Here is a 6,000-nt window from a genome sequence, read left to right as displayed (position 1 = left end):
TTCGATCGCTAGTGTTGGAAATGATCGTCGAGATGCACTGAGTGCCGATATTGTGGTAAATGGCATTCGGGGAGTTATAGATTCCACGACCGCTCCTGTTACAATTGCGGATCAGTTGACCACTTCATTAAAGATTGCCCGAGGTTGTCTGAATAGAATGTAAATCAGAGTGGGAAACGGGTGCTACCACTGTTCGAGGTAGACCATCTAGAAATACGGGCAATGCTAGTGGTGGTCAGAGAGGATCTAGAGATGCTACGACCAAATCTGAGGCTCGCGCTCCTGCTAGGTCTTATGCTATACGCGCACGCAAGGATGCTTCCTCGCCAGATGTTATTACCGGTACTTTTACTCTCTTTGATACTAATGTGATTGCTTTGATTGACCCTGGTTCTACTCATTCTTATATATGCGAAAACTTAGCATCTAGTAAGACTTTACCTATTGAGTCTACTGAGCTCGTAATTCTGGTGTCAAATCCCTTGGGTCGTTACGTGCTTGTCGACAAAGTGTGTAAGAAATGTCCCCTAGTAATTCGAGGTTCCTGTTTTCCGGCAGACTTGATGCTTTTGCCGTTTGATGAATTTGATGTTATTCTTGGTTTGGATTGGTTGACCGTGCATGATGCGGTTGTGAATTACAAAAGCAAGACTATGGATTTGAGGTGTGCAAATAACGAGATGATCCGAGTTGAGTCTACGGACTTAAAGGGGTTGCCAGCTGTAATATCATCAATGTTACCCCAGAAAAATGTAAGAAAGGGGTGCGAAGCATACCTTGCGTATGTACTTGATGATAAGGAGTTAGAAAGAAAACCCGAATCTGTGCCGGTGGTTTGTGAATACCCGGATGTTTTTCCCAAAGAATTACAGGGTTTGCCACTTGTTCGGGAGATAGAGTTTGGTATTGAGCTTGTACCTGGGACTACGCCGATTTTGATAGCTCCGTATCGTATGGCACCAACCGAGTTAAAAGAGTTGAAAGCTCGGTTGCAAGAATTGACGGATAGAGGTTTCGCCGACCAAGTTTCTCACCTTGGGTGCACCAAGATTGTTTGTGAAAAAGAAGGACGGAACCATGAGGTTGTGCATTGACTATCGTCACCGAATAAAGTGACGATAAACAATAAATATCCGCTATCACGTATTGATGATTTGTTTGATCAACTAAAGGGAGCCTCGGTGTTTTCAAAGATAGATTTGAGATCGGGTTATTATCGGTTGTGGATTCGAGATTCGGATGTACCCAAACCGCTTTCGAGGTACGGTCACTACGAGTTCTTAGTGATGCCGTTCGGGCTCACTAATGCCCTCATGGTATTTATGGATTTGATGAATCGGATCTTGAGCATGATTTGGACCGGTTCGTAGTTATGTTCATTGATGACATCTTGGTCTATTCAAGAGATGAGACCGAACATGCTGAACACCTGAGATTAGTGTTGCAAATTTTACGGGATAAGCAGTTATATGCTAAGTTCAACAAATGTGAGTTCTGGTTAAGAGAGGTTAGCTTCTTGGGTCATGTGGTATCTGCATCGGGTATTCGAGTCGACCCGAGCAAAATTTCAGCCATACTTAACTGGAAGCCTCCGAGAAATATTAATGAGGTTCGAGCTTTTGGGACTTGCTGCTACTACCGACGGTTTGTAAAGGTTTCTCGATGATAGCCACATCGATGACGGTTACTTCAAAAGATGTTAAGTTCAAATGGACGGAAAATGTCGAAAAGTTTTGATAAACCGAAAACTTATTTGACTAAGCTCAATTTTAGTGCACCCGAATCGTGCAAAGAGTTTGTCATCTATAGTGACGCCTCCCTACTTGGGTTAGGTTGCGTATTGATGTAAGAAGGTCGAGTTGTGGCCTATCGTCGAGACAATTACAGCCACATGAGAAAAATTATCCGACCCATGATCTCGAATTAGCTGCCATCTTATTTGCCTTGAAAATATGGCGACATTACTTATTTGGTGAGAAGTGCCATGTATTTTTGGATCACAAAAGTCTCAAATATTTGATGACTCAAAGAGACTTGAATCTGCGACAAAGACGTTGGCTCGAGTTGTTCAACGATTATGAGCTTGTCATTGATTATCACCCGGGAAAGGCTAATGTGGTTGCGGACGCCTTAAGCCGAAATCACCGCTTGCTTTACTGAGCGATGAATGTACACTTGTCTGTTTCTACCCGACAATGTGTTAGTAGCTGAGTTAAAGGCCAAACCATTATTGATTCATCAAATTTGTGAAGCTCAGAAAGTCGACGATGAGTTGGTTGCAAAACGGGCTGAATGTGTTCCGAATGTGGAATCGGAGTTTCAAATTGATGTTGACGATTGTTTGAGGTACAGAAATCGGTTGTGTGTTCCAAGAAATTCGAACTCATTTCGATGATTCGAACGAAGCTCATTGTAGCCGAATGTCAATTCACCCGGAGTACGAAAATGTACAACGATCCGAGACGCCGGTTTTGGTGGCATGGTATGAAACGAGACATTTTCGATTTTGTTTCAAGTGTTTAATATGTCGCAAGTAAAGGCGAACATCAAGTGCCTACGGGTTTACTTCACCGATCATGATACCGAATGGAAATGGGAACGAGTCACGATGGATTTTGTATCCGGATTGCCGTTTCGGCAAGTAAGAAAGATGCGATTTGGGTCGTTGTTGATAGACCGACTAAGTCGGCTCACTTTATCCCCGTACGTTACGGATTTTTCATTGAATAAACTAGCTGAATTGTATGTTTCTCAGATTGTGAGATTACACGGGGTACCTATTTCTATTGTGTCGGATAGAGATCCGAGATTCACCTCACGATTTTGGAAGAAATTGCAAGAAGCTTTGGGCACCAAGTTACATTTTAGCACCGCTTTTCACCCCCAAACCGATGGTCAATCTGAGCGGATAATTCAGATACTTGAGGATATGTTGAGATGTTGCATCCTCGAGTTCAGCGGTTCGTGGGAGCGGTATTTACCTTTGATTGAATTCGCTTACAACAATAGTTTTCAATCAAGTATTAAGATGGCACCTTACAAGACCTTGTACGGGCGTAAATGCCGTACACCATTGTTTTGGACCGAGCTCGGTGAAAGTAAAATTTTCGGAGTTGATTTGATTAAAGATGCTGAATGGAAAGTAAAAGTAATCCGTGAAAATCTGAAGGCAGCCACAGATCGCCAGAAGTCGTACGTAGATCTGAAACGAAAAGACATTGAGTATCAGGTGGGAGACAAAGTGTTTCTTAAAGTTTCGCCTTGGAAAAAGATACTCAGATTTGGCCGTAAGGGCAAGTTGAGCCCGAGATTCATTGGGCCGTACGAAATCTCCGAACAAGTTGGTCCAGTTGCGTATAGATTGATTTTGCCCTCTGAACTTGAACAGATTCACGACGTCTTTCATGTTTCGATGCTTCGACATTATAGATCCGATCCGTCACACGTGATTAATCCATCAGAAGTTGAAATTCAATCTGACTTGAGTTATGAAGAAGAACCGATTCGTATCCTAGCTCGTGAAGTGAAGGAGTTGCGAAACAAAAGGGTTCCGTTAGTAAAAGTGTTATGGCTCAAACACGGGATGGAAGAAGCTACTTGGGAACCCGAGAACTCTATGAAAGAGCGATACCCAAACCTATTTACCGGTAATATTTTTGGGGACGAAAATTTCTTAAGTGGGGGAGAGTTGTGACAGCCCAAAATTGACCCTAGTCGGGAAGTGGTTTCGGGACCGCTAAACCGAGTCACCGAAATGTTTGAATGTAATATTTATTGTCTAGAATATGTAATTATGAATGTGTGAAAATTTCAAGCTTCGATTTAGTCGATTGCATGTGAATTCAGTTAGTAGGACTTATGTGACACTTTTGAAATGTGATAGGCTAATCTATAAGGATCTAATAGTGCATGTAATCAAAAGGAAGGACTTGCATGTCAAATTTCCCCCCCCCAATTAGTAGTGGCCGGCCATGCTATGAGTGGAAACATGTCACAAACATGTTATGTTAGTGAGGTATGTTAGGAAAAATAAAATAAGGAGTATGGGTAATAAAGAAATGGAAAAAAAAAAAGAAAGCATGTGTGTGAGTGTTTCCCCCCCCCATTGCCGTGAGTTGAAGAAAAGAGAAAAAAACATTGTTCATCCTTTTTCATTTCTTTTGGCTGAAAATTCTAAGGAAGAAGGAAGGAGTTCTTGCTTCATGTTTGGTTTGGAAGAGGATTAGGAAGAGGTTTGGCCATACTTGTATCTAGATTAAGGTATGTTTGAGGTTGTGCATTGAGATTCATGCATGTTTTTAGTTGCTAGCTTGAGTTCTAATTAGCCCATGGTTCAAATCTTTGCTATGTCATGGGGATGATATTCGGCCAAGGTGGATTTTGTGTTAATGCCATTGCATGCTAAATATGAAGCTTGTTAATGATACATGTGATGGTGGATTGATGACTCTTGGATTTTCTTTTTAGCATTTTTGAGTGAGACATTAAGTTCTTTGTTTAACCATGACCAAAATTGAAATGGTATTGTAACACCCTGTACCCGAGACCGTTACCGGAGTCGAACACGAGGTGCTAACAGACTTAATTCATTTACTTTCACAGTCCATTTAAAAATTTCCAGACAAGCTGGCTAACTGCGTCACTGTCGCCTTAAAAATCATATCTTGAGTTCCAAAACTCGAAAACCAGTTTTGTAAATTTTTCCTGAAACTAGACTCATATATCCATCTACAAATGTTTTTCTAGAATTTTTGGTCGATCCAATTAGTACAGTTTATTAGTTAAAATCTCTCCTGTTTCAGGGTTTGACTGCTCGGACCTTCATGCATTACGACTTATATATCTCCCTGTACAGGGCTTCAATACTTATGCCGTTTATTTCTAATGAAACTAGACTCAAAAAGGAATCTGTACATATATGTCATGACTTCTAATTATCTCTCGTTAATTTATAAGGAATTTCCAAAGTCAGATCAGGGGATCCAGAAATCGTTCTGACCCTGATCCACGAAAACTTTAACATCTCATACTATACTATTCATATGATCGTCTCGTTACTTCCATATGAAAGTAGATTCATCGAGGTTCGATTACATAATTTATTCACTATTTAAATCAATTCCTACTATTTTTAGTGATATTTCTAATTTACAACACTGCTGCTGTCAGCATCTGCCTTTAAGGTAGACTTTACCTATTTCATAGTTTCCATGATTCAACTAGCCCTTTAGCATATATAGCACAAAATATGATCATGATTAACCATTCCCATGGCCCATCATTACCAAGTATATCCACACCTCTCAATAACCGTATACATACAAAATGATTATACCACTATGCTCAAAATACATAAGCCATTTTCGCATGGCTATCCAAATATATACAACACCAAAGTACTTGACTAATAACAAAAAGGGTAGTCCTATACATGCCATTTTCAGAGTTCAACCAAAAGTGTACCAAAAGGGCTTTGATAGTGTGGACGATTTCGACTTCGACAATCCCGAGTCCCGTAGCTGACGAGCCAAAATCTATAAGACAGAGAATCAAAGAAACGGAGTAAGCATTTAATGCTTAGTAAGGTTTGAGCAAAACAAAGTGTTCTCATTCACTATCATTGGTCATTCATTTCAACTATTCGATGAGGTTAACCTAGAGCTTCATCTCGAACTATAATATCAATAAACGCATCACTTGGCTGTCTCATATATACTTTCGAATAATAATGACCTAGATGGTCAAATATTTCCAAAGCACATTCTTCATCAATTTTCAACTTTCATTAATCCTTTCCACTTGTTCATAATCACATCCATATTTTAAGTATTTCAACATGACAAGTACTAAATTACCGTAGGTACATAAAGAACCAGACATATTCAGTATCACATATCGTAAACTTACAAGACATAATCCTTACCTTGTCTTGGCACATCTAGTGAACCCAACCCATACTCAAATCATAAGGCTTTTGGGCGAATATGCATTAATACATAA

Source organism: Gossypium arboreum, chromosome 7 (genome assembly GCF_025698485.1).
Source record: "Gossypium arboreum isolate Shixiya-1 chromosome 7, ASM2569848v2, whole genome shotgun sequence".
Classification (NCBI taxonomy): Eukaryota; Viridiplantae; Streptophyta; class Magnoliopsida; order Malvales; family Malvaceae; genus Gossypium; species Gossypium arboreum.
This window is presented reverse-complemented; position numbering follows the sequence as displayed.